Here is an 18,525-nt window from a genome sequence, read left to right as displayed (position 1 = left end):
GAGAGAAAGTCCTCCCTACCAGGTCGGGGACTCGGTTTGGTTATCAACAAAAAACCTTTGGTTGGGGGTACCTTCCAAGAAATTGGGAAGACAATTCCTGGGTCCTTTTCCGATAGAAAGGATTATTAACCCCAACACGGTGAGACTCACCCTTCCTCCTCGATTAAAGGTACATCCCACATTTCACGTGTCACTACTGAAGCCGTTTAGACCTAGACCGTTCCCATCAAATGACCCTCGACCCTTGCCTCCGATAGAGGTCCAAGGAGAAGAAGAGTTTGAAGTTGAGCAGCTCATTGATTCCAGAAGAAGACGGGGGAAGATCCAGTATCTCGTTAGATGGAAGGGGTATGGTCCCCAGGATGACTCTTGGGAAGATGTGCAAAACGTTCATGCTCCCAGGCTCCAAAGATTGTTCCATAGAAGATTTCCCAACCGACCCTCTCCTAGCGGGGTACCCCGGAGGGGTCCCTTAAAGGGGGGGTACTGTAACAATACAGCCTGGACCGCAGCTGCTCCCTGTGACGATACGCTGGCTTGCGCTCCAGCGTGGAACGCACCGGCCGTCTGCGATGATACGCTGGCTTGCGTTCCAGTGTGGAACGCAGCGACCGCCTGTGTTGTTACGCTGGCTTGCGCTCCAGCGTGGAACGCAGTGGCCGCCGGGCCTTCTGTGACTCCGCCCACTTACCATTCAGCCCTTAAATTGAAGACAGGTGCTAAGCAGGGTGTTCCACTAATGGAGTGCGCACCCTGCTAGCTCCATGGTATCTAAAGACTCTGTCCACATATCCAAACCTGCATGCCTAACTACATCGTGAAGGACTGTCTACCTTCTTGCCACTGGCTTCCTAGCCAGGACCAACTAACCGCAAGTATATGCCTGTTACCTGCTCTGATTAATGTCCTGGAACTCAGAGTGAACCTACTGCATAGTGTATACTAAACTGTGGACATGCTATACTAACTCTGAACCTACTGCATAGTGTATACCAAACTGTGGACATGCTATACAAACTCTGAACCTACTGCATAGTATATACCAAACTGTGGACATGCTATACAAACTCTGAACCTACTGCATAGTATATACCAAACTGTGGACATGCTATACAAACTCTGAACCTACTGCATAGTATATATCAAACTGTGGACATGCTATACTAACTCTGAACCTACTGCATAGTGTATACTAAACTATGGACATGCTATATAAACTCTGAACCTATGGCATACTATATATTAAACTGAGGACATGCTATATACTAACCTTGAACCTATGGCATACTATATACTAAACTGAGGACATGCTATATACTACCTCTGAAGCTATTGCATACTAGATGCTAACTCTGAACGTTGCACAAGCTTATACTAACTCGTGACTCCTGTAATTCTGAGAGTCCCTCCTTACCATCAGTAAAACTAATTAGATGGATAGCGGTAAATGATTTTGTTACCCCAAACTCTCCGCCTAAGACTGAGAGTGACGCCTGGGGTACATACTGAGTAACCGCGAATCCCACAGCCAAACACAAGGGTGGTGGGATAATAGTGGATGTCCATTGCTTCCGCAGTTGAGATCCTAACTGATCAACTAGGTGCGTTACAGGGGGCTGCTTTAGCTGCTTATATCTCTGGTTTGGTACTAGCTATGGACTTTGTATTGTCTTAAAGCTGACATTCCAAGCTTTCAGACAATACCAGAATTACATAAATCTGTTCAGTACAGGGGAAAATATCAATGATAGAAATCGGGATGCTGTGAATGAAGCTGAAAGTAAAAGGAGATTTTACCCATGATTTTTCCCAACTCTATTTCTAACAGTGATTTCTCGGAGTTGCTTGGACTATAGCTGTCATTCTGGTCTTTTTTGAAAGCCTGGACTGTCAGCTTTCAAACAAGACCTAGCTGCTACCATTGATAAGATATCACCATCTAAAGTATCCCTCCTTCTCCACTTTCTGCAAAATAGGAAAGTAGCATGCATTTGTGGAGTTAGCAGGTAAAACTGAAAATGATCAAATTTTAAAGCACTTATACAGCAGGGTGTACTATACCATTAGGGAATAAAAAATGAAATGGCAGCTAGACTTTAAATGCATTGTAGTTACATGTATTAATGTATTTTACAAAGAAGTCATCCACACATCAATAATCTGTTCTGCAGGGTGAGAATACCATTAGTACATGGCTAATTACTTTCTGGATGATACACAAGGCACAACAGCACTCAACTGGTGACCTCTGCACATCTTCAGTCCTGTTTCACGAACAGGTCAGTGTGAAACAGTATTGTAATAGAAGACAACACTCTGATTTTAGCTTGCTCATTCACTAATTAATTCATCCAGCCAAGTAGTGTGTACTATGTATAATTAAATATAACATTTTGGACTATAGTTCTGAAGACCAAGTATGGAGGCCAGGGCCGGCGTCATAACCCGGCATCCCCGGGCAAATGCCGGGGCCCAATGCTCCTGGGGGGGCCCACTGAGCTGCTATGAGCACTTCCATCAATACAGATGGAAGCTCTCACTGCTGTCATTTCACATACGCAGTACCCCTTTGGTGGGGCCCTCTGAGCTGCAGAGACTCAGACACGCCCCCTCTACACAGGATACGCCCCCTCTACACAGGACACGCTGCTGAGGAGAGAGACCGCAGGGCTGGAGCTGGAGCAGAGAAGTGTGAAGACAGTCTGTGAGTGAGTCTGCACTGTGACTGTCTCTTGTCTGTGGGACAGAAGGGGGGGACTCTCTGATCTGCTGCTGCTTCATTCTATTTAGTTGTATTACTGTTTCATTAAGCAGTTTGCCTCCATGACACCTGCCCCCCCCCCCCCACATATCCTGTCCTATCTCATCCTCATGGGGCCCCTGCTGTCTCCTTTCCTCCCTCATGTATCCAGAGCTCCTGTTTCACCCTCCTATCTCCTATTGCTGCCCTGCACAGACCTCCTGCCCCTACTTCTTGTATGAATCCCCCTCAGAGCCCCTTCCCCCTACTTGCTGTGTCCACCCCTCCTGTCCATCCAGGGCCCCTGTCTCACTCCTCTGCCTCTCATTATGGTGGCATCTGAACAGCATTCACCATAAGGACCTTCTAACGTCACAGGGTCATGTGACTGTGCCCCCCACCCCGTACTGTGCCGCTTTATACCCTGCATTGTGCCCTCTTACCACACCCTGTGCAGTGCCCATAGTCATTCCCTGTACTGTGCCCTCTTATACCCTTTTATCCGGTCACTGTATGGTGGTTTTATCATTGTATGGCGGTGTTATCACTATATGGCGGTGGTATCCAATAACTGCATGGCAATAACTGTATCCCCTTCCCTGCCCACGCCATCCTTTTTTAGACCTGGTATGAGCGGGAAAATATACAGATTGCGGTGCTAAGGACATTTGCGCCACAGTCTGTGTCAGAAATACACCTAAGGCTACTCTCACACCTGCGTTTAGGTGCGGATCCGTCTGGTATCTGCACAGACAGATCCGCACCTATAATGCAAACGCTTACATCCGTTCAGAACGGATACATTTGCATGATAATGCAAACTGATCCGTTTAGACTTTACATTGAAAGTCAATGGGGGACGGATCCGTTTGAAAATTGAGCCATATTGTCTCAACTTCAAACGGATCCGTCCCCATTGACTTACATTGTAAGTCTGGACGGATCAGTTTGCCTCCGCACGGCCAGGTGGCCAGGTCCGCCTGCTGAGCGGAGCGGAGGCCAAACGCTGCCAGACTGATGCATTCTGAGCGGATCCGCGTCCACTCAGAATGCATTAGGGCTGGACGGATCTGTTCGGGGCCGCTTATGAGAGCCTTCAAACGGAACTCACAAGCGGAGCCCCGAACGCTAGTGTGAAAGTAGCCTAACATAGACGTATTTGTATATAATAAATGACCCCCTAATTGTATTATTATTTGGGGGTAGGGCTAATATCATTATATTATATAGATTCTAGTGTATTATACTGTGCCCTGTATTTCCCAATAGATAAACTATCATTGGGAAACACAGTCCTGATCCCTGACCACCAGGACCAGGCAGCGCTCTGTCAGTACATGGCGGCCTCCCCTCTCCGCCACGCTGCCCCGCTGTGTACTGGTGCTTATTCTGACACTAGGGCTGGGTTCACATCCCATTTGTGCCATCCATTTAATGTATACCAAAAATATATGCGTTACCAGATGCCTCAGACTGATGCCGCACAGTGGCGTCCGTTCACCATACAGTTCCATTGTAAAAAAACATATACGTTAATGTATGCATTTTTTACTTGACTCTGCAGGATACAAAAACGTGGAGTGCTGCACATTTGTATACATCAAACCGATAGGAAAAACGTGATGTGAACACACATTGGGGGGAGGGGGGCATACTAAAATTTGCTGTGGGGCCCAGTCAGTTCCAGCTACATCACTGCACATCTCCTTCTCTCCTCCAGGCCTGGCTCACTGCTGCAGCGGGCCGCCGGAGAGAAGGAGCGCAGGGGGCTGCGGTTAGTGAATGACAGGACTGCCAGCTTCCCTGCAATGATAGGTATGTGAGGGGGCCACTGGGGGGGTCATTCATCACACTGTGAGGGCCCCTTACACAGTATAATGACTCCCAGTGCCCCCCATTTAGTATAATGATCCCCATTGACCCTCCATTTAGCATAATGACCACCAGAGCCCCCATTAAATATAATAACCCCTCGTGCCCCCTCCATACAGTATAACCCCCAGTGTGGGGGCGACTGGGGGTCATTATTCTGAATGGAGGGTCACTGTGGTGTCATTATACTGTGAGGGCCCTTTACATAGTATAATGACCCCCAGTGTCCCCCATTTAGTATAATGACCCCCAGAGCCCCCTCCATACAGTATTCCCCCAGTGTGGGGGCTACTGGGGGTCATTATTCTGAATGGGGGCGACTGGGGGTTATTATTCTGAATGCAGGGCCACAGGTGGTCATAATACAGTGGGGGGGGGGAATTGGGGGTTCATTATACTGTGTGAAGGGCCACTAGTAGTCATTATACTGTATAGGGGCCACTGGGGGTCATTATACCGTGTGAGAGCCACAGGGGGACATGTCAATGTAAAAAAATGCCTCATGGGGGCCAACTGGGATTTATCGCCCAAGGGCCCATATGAACCTGGAGCCGGCCCTGATGGAGGCCTTTGAAAGCCAGAAGAGCATATGACTTTGCTTCAGAAACAGCTTCCAAACAATACCCTGAAGCATTGCATTTTGTTATACATAGTGCACAATTGGATGGATGAATAAATGAATAATTGAGCAAGTTAAAATCAGAGTGCTGTTTTCAATCGCAATACTGATTACTTGTTGGGTAGGCAGAGGCAGACATTGTTGCAGGACCAACGGCATGAGAACGTGAAGGCAGAAGCGACATCACCTGGCCAAGTTGCTGGTGTGGCTGTGCAAGAACCACATTCACCCAGTGGGCGGTAAAGGACATGTATTGTCCCTGACCGTAGTTACAGCTCCACATGTTGGCAATGCCGTGCACTTTGGCAGACACCGACAGGCTCAAGGACTGGCCCACCTTCTGTTCTACATATGTGTATAGGGCTGGTACTGCCTTTTTTGCAAAGAAATGACTGCTTGGGACTCTCCACCTCGACTTGGCGCAAGCTATCAGTTTTCTGAGAGGTGCCGAGTCCTCCACTTGGAAAGGGAGGGACTTCAGCACCAGCAACTTGGCCAGGAGCACATTCAGCTTCTGCATCGCTTCGGTGATTGATTGCTGATGGAATCACTGATGAGGAGAAGGAACAGGAGCATCAGGACCAGCAGATGATGGGAAGGACAGACAGCTCCCTTCGGCTGAGGTGGTGGAGCCTTGACTGCCTGAAATCGTGTGCATGCCACTGTGCGAGTTTCTTTTCTCCCAGGCTGTGTGCTGTGCGCTGCAATTGGCCAGCGCTGCAGTCTAGGAGAAGGAGACACCCACAGGACAAGGGCAGTCTCCGCCTACTGTAACTTAGAGAGTGAACATACCGGAGGGCATAACGGGAGAACGGAGTGGCGCCCGGGGATAATAGTAAGTGCAGTGAGATCCCCGGGCGCCGCTCTCCATGGCAGCATACTTCGTTCACAATGTTTTTCAAGGTGAAAGGTCCTCTTTAAGGCCATCTGTCCACCACCTGAAGCTCAACAGAAGATGGGTGTTGCAACAGGACAACGACCCAAAGCATAGAAGTAAATAAAAAACAGAATGGCTTAAACAGAAGTAAATACGCCTTCTGGAGTGGCCCAGTCAGAGTCCTGACCTCAACCCAATTGAGATGCTGTGGCATGACCTCAAGAAAGCGATTCACACCAGACCACCCAAGAATATTGCTGAATTGAAACAGTTCTGTAAAGAGGAATGGTCAAGAATTACTCATGACCACAAAGGTCATGAGTAATTCTTGACCATTCCTCTTTACAGAACTGTTTCAGTTCAGCAATATTCTTGGGATGTCTGGTGTGAATCTGCAACTACCGGAAACGTTTGGTTAAAGTTATTGCTGCCAAAGGAGGTTCAACCAGTTATTAATTTCAAGGGTTCACATACTTTTTTCACCTGCACTGTGATTGTGTGTTATTTGTTTAAGCAGACTGTGATTGTCTATTGTTGTGACTTAGATAAAGATCAGATCACATTTTATGACCAATTTGTGCAGAAATCCATATAATTCCAAAGGGTTCACATACTTTTCCTTGCAACAGTAAATAAATAAAAAGAAATTTAAAACACCCCAAATAAGTCAGTAATTTTCTCACATCACCACACAATGACTAATAAGCCCTTTTTTCTCACTAATACAAGCCAAAAAATGCTTTAGAACATATAACTGCACTGCACAAGGGCAAATAAGACGTATAAATATTTCCTTGTAATAAACCCTGTTAATGCCTGTATCAAACATCACTTGCACCCTAATAAGAACGGTTTGCTGAAATTACAGACATGTGTAATGGTAATTTGGATCCCCATTCAATGCAGCAAGTTGTAATAGGATTGTTCCTATTCCTCAGGCTGTAAACTCCCCTACTGAACCCTGTTCTACATAAAGGCTGTGGAATGATTCCTCCCAGTGGCGTAACTAGAGTGTTATGGGCCCCAGTGCAAACTTTATAGTGATGCCAGATTATGTGCCCCCTCACAGTATTTATGCTAGATTATGTGCCCCCTCACAGTAGTTATGCCCACATATGTGTCCCTTCACAGTAGTTATTCCAGATTATTTGCCCTCTCACAGTATTTATGCCAGATTATGTGCCCCCTCACATTGGTTATGCCATCATATGTGCCCCCTCATAGTAGTTATGCCCAGATATTTGCCCCCTCACAGTAGCTGTGCCCACATATGTGCCCCCTCAAAGTAGTTATTCCAGAATATGTGCCCCCTCAGTAAAGATGACCATTTTTGTGCCCCTTGACTCTAGTTGTGGCCCCCCTTTTGCCGCCAGTCTGAAGCTTTAAGAAAAACAAACACATACTTACCTTCTTCCCTAATGAAGTGCTCCCACACTCACATTGCGCTACTAGCTGTGCTGGAGGCCGATTCCCGTGTTTTCAGCGCTCCTCCCACAGCCAGCAATGCCATGTGCAGCCTGCAGGGGGGAGCGCCGGAGCTTAGAAGAAAAGTGAAGCAGGGAGCGGAGAGGGCTCCCTGCTTCACTCTGGAGACAACAGCCCGGCAGTGACAAGAACTGCCGGGTGAGTGTAAACACCCCCCCCCCCCCACCCCCTTTGCCTCTGCGCCCCTTCCCCCTCGCCTCAGTGCCCGTGACGCATATTATATATGTTTGAAGAGCACTCTGATGGGGCCCGGCATTGTCACTGTACTTAATGCCGGCCCCATCAGAGCGCTCCCATTACATGTGAGTACAGCGGGGCCCCTCCCCCCGCCAGCCCCTGATTCTTCCCTATCCTTTCCATGAACCTCTATACAGCAAAATAAAAGTTTTAAAATCTTTTCTACCACTGTCCCTAGCACCTGCTGATGTCTCTCTGCACTAAGTACACTGGAAAATTGATGAATCCAAGATGGCTGAGGCTATTGATAAGGCTGTGACATCACAGGGTTGGCTGCTGATTGGCTGCATGCATAGCATTGTGGGTGATCCCTTGTTCCCACAGTTCCTTGCTCCATGTCCTAACACAGGCAGCAGCCATTTTGGGAAAAAATGCGATTAGTTACCACCAAGCATGAGGAAATTCGGATTCTGTGCGAATCAAATTTTTCCTGAAATGGAGATCGAATTACACTTCGTCAACTTTGATTCGCTCATCTCTAACTTTGATGGTATAGTTGTATATTACTACAGTACATCCGTGAGTTTGCTATATGTAGCAGATGGTATTATTATTTCTATAAGTATATATTATATCATGTGATGCATTGGCGAGTGGTTCTTTGCATGGTATTGCGCAAAATGATTTACCAATGTTTTTTCCTCTATGATATTTATGGGATTAAATTTTACAAGTATGTTCATAGTGAAATTCATAGTGAAATCTGTACATTTTTGTGCATTTTTCTATTTTTTTATGCAGTTTTTTAATGTGTTTTTTTTAACAATTGGGTGTTCACAAAAAACAGCTTTTTAGTTCATGGTTTTTGGTGCTGATCGTTTTGAGGCATCTTTTTGGAGCTGATTTTGAGGAGGAAACACTGCAAAATCAGTGCCCAAAAATTTAGTGTGAACTACAAATAAACATGCTATTATTTAATTGATAAGACCTCTGCTTGAGTTAATTAATAAGACCTCTGTTATATTAATTGATAAGACCTCTGCTTGAGTAGTTTTCCCAATAAAGCCGAATGCACACTTCCGTGTTTCACGGCTGTGAGCGGTCCGTGGTAACACGGCCTGGATTCCTGCTGAGAGCAGGAGCGCACAGCGTCATTGGTTGCTATGACGCCGTGCTCTTCATGCCGCCGCTGCACTACAGTAATACACTTGTATGATATATACGAGTGTATTACAGTAGTGCAGCGGCAGCATGAAGCGCACGGCGTCATAGCAACCAATGACGCCGTGCGCTCCTGCTCTCAGCAGGAATCCAGGCCTTGTTACCACGGACCGCTCACGGCTGTGAAACACGGAAGTGTGCATTCAGCTTAATTGTGTGGTGATGTGTTAGTTCTCTGTTTAGGTGGAGGTCTATACACCTTGGGAAATGAATTCCCAGTAATTTGGCAGTGGTCCTTGGGACTGAGCCTCTGCAATATACCGTATTTTTCGCCGTATAAGACGCACTTTTTCCCCCCCAAAAGTGGGGGGAAAATAGCAGTGCGTCTTATACGGCGAATGCAGCTTATTTTGCGATTTGCGAATTTTTGCGCGAATTGTTTGCGCGAATTATTTTGCGATTTTCAATGATACACCCGCCGCGATGCAGGCTGGGAGGACGGGCGCTGGCAGTGTGTGAGTCATACATCACGCGCCTGCGCCGCCCACTTTATGAATGAAGCAGGCGGCGTGGGCACATGACGTATGACTCACGCTGCCAGCGCCTGTCCTCCCGGCCTGCCTCCTGCCTCCTCCCTCCTCTCGGCAAGCGCTTGTAGTTGTAAGTACTCCGCTCATTATGCGATTATGCACATAACTATTTACTATTAGACATAGGATTATACAGTGAGCGGGGCCCGTGTAGTAGAATACAGTCACTGCACGGACCCCGCTGTCATTATAAAGCCAGATGCCGGCCCCCAGACCTGTATTGAGGGTCATTCACTACAGGGACACTTATGGAGGGGATCTGTGGATGACACATAGCATAAGATGCTATATATGTGTCATCCACAGATCCCCCCCCATAACTGTCATACACAGAGACCCCAATAAGAGCCACCCACAGATCCCCCATAAGTGTCACCCACAGATCCCCCATAAGTGTCACCCACAGATCCCCCATAAGTGTCACCCACAGATCCCCCATAAGTGTCACCCACAGATCCCCCATAAGTGTCACCCACAGATCCCCCATAACAGTGCGTCACCCACAGATCCCCCATAACAGTGCGTCACCCACAGATCCCCCATAACAGTGCGTCACCCACAGATCCCCCATAACAGTGCCATCCACAGACCACAATTAGTTCAAAACCCACCAAATGCACACCTTTTGGTTCAAAATATTTTTTTTCTTATTTTCCTCCTCAAAAACCTAGGTGCGTCTTATAGGCCGGTGCGTCTTATAGGGCGAAAAATACGGTATCGTAGCCTTTTATGAATGCCTATAATTTTTCACTAACAGCATAATCCACTGTACTATATAAATTGTACAGTGTATTAACACTGCATCCATATGACCTGAAGTATATACAATTATCTTATAAGGAAAACACCATTAAAAAAAGAAAACTAAAAAATTCCAGAATAGTTTTTTGCTTATCCACCACAAACAAAAATCTAAATGCCTTATGTACTGTACCTCAAAAAATTACCAATAAAAAAATCAAGCCATCACAAGAAAAGTAAAAATGTATGGGTCTTTGGATGCAGTGATGTAAAAACTGTTTCTTTTTTATTAGGAAAAGGGTTTTTATTGTGTAAAAGTTGTAAAACTTACAAAAAAAAAACACAAACTACTTGGTATCTGTAATCATACTGACCTAGAGAATGAAGTTGTCTTGTTAGGCTAGTTTCAAACCTGCTTCAGCAACTCCGGCAGTTATCTGCTGGAACAGCCTGCCAGATGCAACTGGAATGCCCGCTGGCCCCTTTAACTATTATAGGGGCTGGCAGAGATTCGGCCACAGTCTGGCAAAAATCCAAAGAATTGGCCAGACAGAAACCACTGCATGCTGCGATTTGAGTCTGGTCGATTCCCAGCATTCTCTACCGGAACTGCTGGCCGTATCACTCTGCCACAGATATGAAAGTAGCCTTATTTATGCAGCAAAATGAACACAACAACATTTAATACAGCGTATAAAATATAAAAAGGACAAGGGCAGAATTGCTGGGGGGGGGTTTGGCCAGAAAGAGTTAACAAAACTTAATTAGTTGTACTATACCCCAAAAAGGTAATGTCATGAGCACAACCCCAGAATCGCAAGACAATACAACCCTGCTGGATTTTTTTGCTACTGTGGGGTTGCGGCAACTTGCAAGTCACACTACAAACCCATTCTGGTTGAAATTTTTGCCCATTATTCTTTGCAAAATAGCTCAAGCTCAGTCAGAATGGATGGAAAGCATCTGTGAACAGCAATTTTAAGTCTTGCTACAGATTTTAAATGGGGTTTAGGTCTGGACTTTGTCTGGGCGATTCTAACACATGAATATGCTTTAATTAAAACCTTTCCATTGTAGCTCTAGTTGTATGTGTAAGGTTGTTGCCCTGCAGGAAAGTGAACCTCGAGTTTTAAGTCTTTTGAGGCCTTGAACAGGTTTTCCTACAGGATTGACCTGTATTTAGCTCCATCCATCTTCCCATCAACTCTGACTAGCTTCCCTGTCCCTGCTGAAGAATAGAATACCCACAGCATTATGCCATGACCACAATGTTTCACAGCGGGGATGGTATATATTCAGGATATGATGGGCAGTTCGTTTTCTGCCACAAATAGTGTTTTGCATTTGGGCCAAAAAGTTCAACTTTGGTCTTATCTGATCAGAGCACCTTCTTCCACGTTTGCTGTGTTCCCTACATGGCTTGTGGCACACTGCAAACAAGATTTCTTATGGCTTGCTTTCAAAAATGGACTTCTTCTTGCCACTCTTACATAGAGGCTAGATTTGTGGAGTACATGACAACTACACTGACAAGCAAAAGAGTAACAATGTTTTGAACGTTTGACTTTTAGGCTCCATATCTCACCATCCACTACAGCTTTGAATGTGATACTACCATCATTTTATAGACAATCATCTTGGCTATCTCATACATAAATTGGACTTCCAACTATTTAGCATATGATTAGTTATGGAGATTCTTGTTATGTAACTGCATTACTTCTGCTTATGGTGGTGGAACAATCTTTTTCTTCTGGTATACTCCAAATTGCAATCTGTTCTCACATTTCCTAATAGCTCTGTGTGTTATTAGTTAGCTTCCCAAGTGAAAAGTTACTGGTTTGAATTCAGAAGCAACCGTGAAGAAGATTTCCCAAGAAAAGAGAAATAACATTATTCAGCTCATTGATAGTGGTATCTTAGCCAAGAAAATGGGCAAACTGCATCATGTGAGGGCCATGACAGTTAGAAGAATACAAAATGCAGACTGTCCATCCATTCCAAAGCCAAGAGGTGGATATCCAGGAAAAATATCGGAGTCAACAAGTTGGCTCATCACATGGTTCTGGTGCGACAAACAAGGCAATGGAGGTGGCTCGAATACTTTGTAATAGTGAGATCATAGATGTCCAAGCAAGCACTGTGCAATGTGCATTACACAAGTCTGGAATGGTGGCCCGAATAAAGGTGAAGAAGTCTTGACTTCAATATTGTCATAATAAGCATCGGCTCGAGTTTGCAAAAAAGTGAACTTGGAAAGTAAAATGGGTCTGGAAGAAGCAAGGGAAAAGGGGCCTAATGGATTGAGAAATTGAATGAACTGTCAAGTTCAGTGGAGGATACCTGATGATATGGGGATGTTCCACAGCCAAAGGCGTTGGATACTTGACCAGGATCGACAGTGGTCTCAATGATGAGCAATACAGTATGTGAGTATCCTCCAAGATGAGTTACTTTGTACACTCAAGTACAATGTGTATGAAAAGGATGACATAGGACCCGAAGCATATGTCCAGATTGGCGAAGAAATGGTTTAATGACAATGAAGTAGAGGTGTTGGATTGGCCCCCACAGTCCACAGACCTCAACCCAATTGAACACTTGTGGGTAGAGTTGAACAAAAAGCTGTATTCATGACCAAGTGAGTCGACCAGTAGGCATCAACATTAGGAACGTGTACAAAATACCTTGGAACAGATGTTGGTCGAGACATGCTTGAATCTGATTGAAAGCATGCCCAGAAGGATTCAGGCAGTGTTGAGAGCAAAAAGTGTATTAACAAAAAATATTTTTTTTTTATTTTAGGAGCAAAACAGTACAATGCAGTTACATGACAAAAACATGCATAACTAATCATATGCTAAATACTTGCAAGTTCGAATTATGTATGAGATAGCCAAGCTGATTGTCGATAAAATAATGGTAATCTCACCTTCAAAATTGTAGTGGATGGTGAGATAAGGAGCTTGAAAGTCAAAAGTTCAATACATTGTTACCCTTTTGCTTGTCAGTGTAGTTGCCATGTGTACGGATACTCCAACCTGATCTCTGCAGCTTCTCCAGAGTGACTACGAGCCTCTTGGCTGCTCTCCTTGCCTGGGCTGTGCGTTTAGGTGGCCATGTCATGTCTTAGGGTTTGCAGTTGTGCCATACTCCTTCCATTTTCGAATGATCTCTTGAACAGTGCTTCATGATATGTTCAGAGCTTGGGATATTGTTTTATAATCTAACCCTGCTTTACACTTCTCCACAACTTTATCTGTGACCTCTCTGGTGAGTTCCTTGGTTGTCATGATGCTGTTTGACCACTAATGTTCTCTTATTTGAGGCATTCACGGAACAGCTGTAGTTATACTGAGATTAAATTACAGATGGCTGGACTCTATTTACTAATTAGGTGACTTCTGAAGGTAATTGGTCACGCTGGATTTTATTTAGGGGTATCAGAGTACAGGGGGCTGAATACAAATGCACAGCACAATTTTCAGATTTTTATTTATTAAAATTTTTGAAAGTCATGTATCATTTTCTTTTCACTTCACACATACTTGCTCTTTTATGTTGATGAATCACATAAAATCCTAATAAAGTACATTTAAATTTTTGTGGGTGTAACGCGAAAAAATTTGAAAAAGTTCAAGGGGGTATGAGTACTTTTTCAAGGCACTGTAGGTAAAAAAAAATACTGTATCTGAAAGATTGAATCTTCTCATGTCTTGAACTCGCTTTTTTTAACAACCATATATCCTACTTAACATTTGCTTGTCCAGTTATTTTGTTATCTATAGATTTATAATTCATAGGGTAGATGTTCTCAATTATACACATTAATACTGTGTATAGCTCACATTGTTTTACATATCAGAATAAATTAAATTTTCCATGAAAATGTTCCAGGAAAACATGTAAAAATAGAAAAATGTAAATATAGTCATTTATGTTTTCCACTCCCTATTGTGACAATCGCACCAAAAAAGAGCTTGCGTTTTACATTATGTCAAAAGATGGAAATAGTAACAAAAAAGTGGCATAACGAGAATATTTATATTAAAATCAAACGGGGAAAAATTGTACAACCTGGATCAGAATAACCAGCGGAGTCATTATGTCAGCAGATTGTTAGTCATCTGGCTGCAGAATTAATACATTTATTGGAGAGTAAAGTGAATTTAATAGGATTGGGGATGAATAGTGTGTTTCTTGATCTTGTTAACATATGCCATGGTCTGGTAATGAATAAAATGGTGCATCTGATGGGCATGGTGATCTAAACAATTACAGTATATTACAGAGTGGAAGAAAATGTATTATTTGATTTGAAAAAAACATGATCAGTGTTGTGTCTGTTTAAAAGACCAGACCATTATTGCATATTGAAAATTATATAACTTTGACAATATGACATTGTGCATTAAACTCTGGCATCACTTTTGCAGTGCTACTGTTTTAGACACTCTTCACCTATTCATGTTTCAAAAAATGCTCCAGATTTACTAATACAGTGCTCCAGTTTTTTGTGAATAGAAAATGGTTTAAAGAGGTTTTCTGGTTATATCCACAAGTCATTCTGCTGGGACCCTGTACCTTGAAATGAATGGAGCAGCTGGTCAAACATGGGCACTGCCACTCCCTTTATCTATATGGGAAAAAAGCCTGGATTTTTCTGGAATATCCTATAGAGATAAAGAGAGTGCTCATAGGGGTTCCAGAGATAGAACCCCACTAATCTAATAGGTATCTTCTATTCTGTGAAATGGTAATAACTTGAAATGACTGGAATACACCTTTGAAGTAAGCTAGCTTTGAGTTGGCTTGAGGAAAAGTAACTTCTACCAAGATGTGCCATAAATTATCGGGGTTGTTTGTGTAGAACCCCAGAGTGGGCACTACCATTCCTACACCCTGCTACTATCTCTAATGGCTAACAAAAATGTAATCTCTATATTTATTCCAGATCCTCCTTCACTGTGCATTCATAATATTGCTATGAAACTGTTATGTTCATGTACTGTGTCTGGTTCACCAGCAGATGGCAGCATATCTGTCAGAGAGTGAAAACTTTAGATAGAATGGAATTTACCATTCCATTATCCCCCTTTTGGGCAGAAGTGGGCTAGAACTGCTTCCTACCAAGGGAAAGGTAGCATGAAGCTATAGTCAGTTGAGTCTAGTAATAGTCTAGTCAAGTCTAGCGTTAGAAGCAGATGAGTCAATATGGTGCAGTTAGAGGAATGGCTACCCCCTTCTGCAGCAGGAGTCTTCCAAGGTAAGCAGCCCATAAAGCACCATGACTCCTTACTGATACAGACAAAGTATTACGAGGGGATCAACAGCCGAAGGCTCTCTGCTCAAAATGTACCAGAAAAGTCATAAATTCCAGCTACCAGACTAAAGCCTGAGTTTATCAGAATATCCAAGTTTGCCTGCCAGTTTACCCCAAAATGTGCTGGAGCCAAGAGAGAGTACTTATTGTCTAGATGCAAGTTTATTCAAGTAAAGCTGTTGAACTTTATCAAGCCTGGACTCTACCAACTATCACTCTCCCCTTTATTGCTACAGAGCTAAACCCTGGGGAATGACGGTATCCATGTAGGAGCACAGTGACACACACAGAACTAGTAAGGCCGCATCACAACTTGGCATTCCTAAAAGCCTGGGACACGATCAGCCCTGGCGGCAGCACATTGCACCTTCATGAGAAATCCCCTTTAAGAGAGGTTTGAAATAATATGTAGCTATACTGTAGATATATACTGTGTACTAGACAGTACTGTCTTACTGACAGCAAATTTGAACAGATTGTCTTCTAGAACTGTACTTGAAAATATTAGAGCAGCACATACATTGCCTTTTTGTGAATTTATGACTGATTTTTAAAAATAAGTGACAATTTTGCACAGTTCCTCATGAATCAATATTTAACAATATTTAATGTTTCATGATCATATTTTATTAAGTTACTTATTTTAAATGTAGCTTAATGACAGTTTCCAGGTCTGTGACCTTAATTTCTGTCTCATTTCCCTCAAACAACAGAACTCCATTAAAATAAATGCATTATTAAAGCCAGAATTCATTTTTTCCGATATGAACTAGGATAACTTGCACTGACAAATGTTTATTAGATCAATGATAAACTGAATAGCAAGTACCGTATTAGTATTAGACATCGGAGATCGTTTCTTCAATGCTTGCTTGCTATATTATCCAGAAGTTACCTTTAACTGAGTAACTTTACATGGAGAGTACCCTCCGCTGATGCTGCAGGAATTTTTCCTTATTTTAAACACCCCTAAGCTGCCCCCCTGTGATCCCCCAAAGTTTTGGCGCTATATATGTTAATTCAGAGCACTGGCACAGGGAGGCGGAGACCTCAGCTCTCCTCATTGGGCATCTCTTTCTTCCTGGCTGTGACGCTGTCCAATTGCAGTGGACCGCTTCACAGCCAGGGAGAAGGGGAGTTGTTCCAGTAAGATTTGGCAAATCTCATGAGAACAGGCTGAGTAAGCAAGTACTATACTTTCTTACATAGCCTGTTCTCATGAGATTTACCAAATCTAATAAGAACAACTCTATTTCTCCATGGCTGCGAAGCAGTCCACTGCAACTGGAGAGGACGCCCACTGTAATACCAACCGTGGACACTTGGGCTAAAACCCAGAAGTGCGCGCTTAGGAGTGAGGCAAGCTTTCGCCCGGCGGAGATGGGGGAAAGTGCCCTGTTCTAGTAATGAGCCGGAGCATGTACTAGGCTTACAGGCTCATTATTAGTATATCACAGTTCAGCCCAGCAGGTGGCAACACGGAACTGCAATATAGCAATTTTTGTACAGAATAATGGAGCAAATTCCATTATTCTGTACAAGTTGCCATCTGATGACTGCAAGTTGTGGTGTACTTGGGGATCTAGAAAAAAGTTTTTCAAAAAGTTTAAAAAAAGTTTGAAAAATAAAAATTTCCCCAAAATAAAAATAAACAATAAAAAAAATAACCTCATGGTCATCACCATGTGTGAAAACGACCATAATATTAAAATAAGTTACCTTATACGGTAAATGGCTAAACAAGAAAAAAAAATTATATTTGTGACTGTATTTTTATTTTTGAGGACTTTGTCCCAGTTAGGCAAATAGTCTCTCTTAGTTGGCTAAATTTAGCTTTTTTAAGTTTGGTATTTTTGTGTCTATCTGAAGAAACACTCTTTTGAAATACAATTGGAAGATTATTACTTTATGGTCACTATTTCCCCGGTTGTCCCCCAACCTGCACATCTGTTGTTCTGTCAGATCTATTGGTTAGTATTAAGTCCAGTATTGCCGTCCCTCTAGTCGGGTCCTGAACCAGTTGGAAAAGGTAATTGTCTTTGGTTATTGCCAAGAACCTGTTTCCTGACCTTTATGAGATGTACAGGTTTCAGTTTCCCAGTCTTTATCTGGGTAGTTGAAGTCCACCATAATAACAAGAATGATATGACAAGAATACCATTATTTGCCGCCTTGTCTATTTTGTTTAGTAGTAGATTTTCTCTGGACTCTGGTATATTAGGTGGCTTATAATAAACTCCTATTAGTATTTTATTATTGTTTTTGACTCCATGTATTTCTACCCACAGTGACTGCACATATTCACGTCCCTCACTTGTATCTTCCCGGAGTGTTGTCTTTAGACAGGACTTTACATAAACGCAAACTCCTCCCCGGTTTTGATGAACCTTTCTAAACAGACTGTAACCCTGTATGTTAACTGCCCAGGCATAGCTATTATCCAGCCATGTTTCAGTTATTCCCACTATGTCATAGTTCTCCTCACACATCACTAATTCCAGTTCACCAGTTTTATTAGTCAGGCTTCAGGCATTAGTGTACATACAATTGAGAGGATTATGTATATTTTTGTCATGGTCTTACCTTCTTACTGTTCTCCTTCGTTTGACATGTGCTGGCGGCCATCTTGGTTTCTGGGTTTCTTGTAGCCTCCCACCCTGCGGCTTCTCCTTCCCACTGGGAGGAGCTGGATGCCTAGCTCATATATATAGGAGGTCTGTGGCTTCAGTTCCTTGCTTGGTCCTCCTGTGTTCACATGCTTCTAAGACTGCTGCTGCTTCTGGTTCCTGATCCTGGCCTCGTCTGACTACCCCGTTGGTTCCTGATCCTGGCTTCGTCTGACTACCCCGTTGGTTCCTGATCCTGGCTTCGTCTGACTACCCCGTTGGTTCCTGATCCTGGCTTCGTCTGACTACCCTGCTGGTTCCTGATCCAGGCTTC

Source organism: Bufo gargarizans, chromosome 1 (genome assembly GCF_014858855.1).
Source record: "Bufo gargarizans isolate SCDJY-AF-19 chromosome 1, ASM1485885v1, whole genome shotgun sequence".
Lineage (NCBI taxonomy): Eukaryota > Metazoa > Chordata > Amphibia > Anura > Bufonidae > Bufo > Bufo gargarizans.
This window is presented reverse-complemented; position numbering follows the sequence as displayed.